Genomic DNA, 692 nt, shown 5'->3' on the forward strand with positions numbered 1-692 from the left:
ATCCCTAACCCTAACCCTAACCCTAACCCTAACCCTAACCCTAACCCTAACCGAAAAAAAGTTTGTAGGATCTTCAGAAAAAATGTTATTCAAAAAGGCGTCTTGATCCTTTTTCATTTTTTGCCTGTTTCACCCCCTTCCCGAAGTCCTACAGACTCGGGGTCGGTACCATTCGATCGGGCTTGGCCTAATTAGTGGGGGCGGAGACCGTTTCAAGGCTCTACCACATTCGGAAGAGGGTGTATTTTCAAAAAGGATCAAGAATCTGTGGTTTTCATCCCTTATCCTAACCCTAACCCTAACCCTAACCCTAACCCTAACCCTCTACCCCTAAAAACACTTAGGCAACCCTAACCCTAAAAAACCCTAACCCTAAGTCTATGGCACCCTAATCCCTAAAACCCTAGAGACTCGGGGGTAACCCTAACCATTGGAAAGGCCTAACCCTACTTACTATAGATGTACGTTAGAAAAAAAGTTTGTAGGATCTTCAGAAAAAATGTTATTCAAAAGGCGTCTTGATCCTTTTTCAATCCCTAACCCTAACCCTAACCCTAACCCTTCCCGAAGTCCTACAGACTCGGGGTCCCAATGATCGGGCTTGGCCGAATTAGTGGGGGCGGAGACCGTTTCCAAGGCTCTACCACATTCGGAAGAGGTGTATTTTCAAAAAGGATCAAGAATCTGTGGTT

Source organism: Anoplopoma fimbria, chromosome 5 (assembly GCF_027596085.1).
Source record: "Anoplopoma fimbria isolate UVic2021 breed Golden Eagle Sablefish chromosome 5, Afim_UVic_2022, whole genome shotgun sequence".
In the NCBI taxonomy this organism is placed as follows: Eukaryota; Metazoa; Chordata; class Actinopteri; order Perciformes; family Anoplopomatidae; genus Anoplopoma; species Anoplopoma fimbria.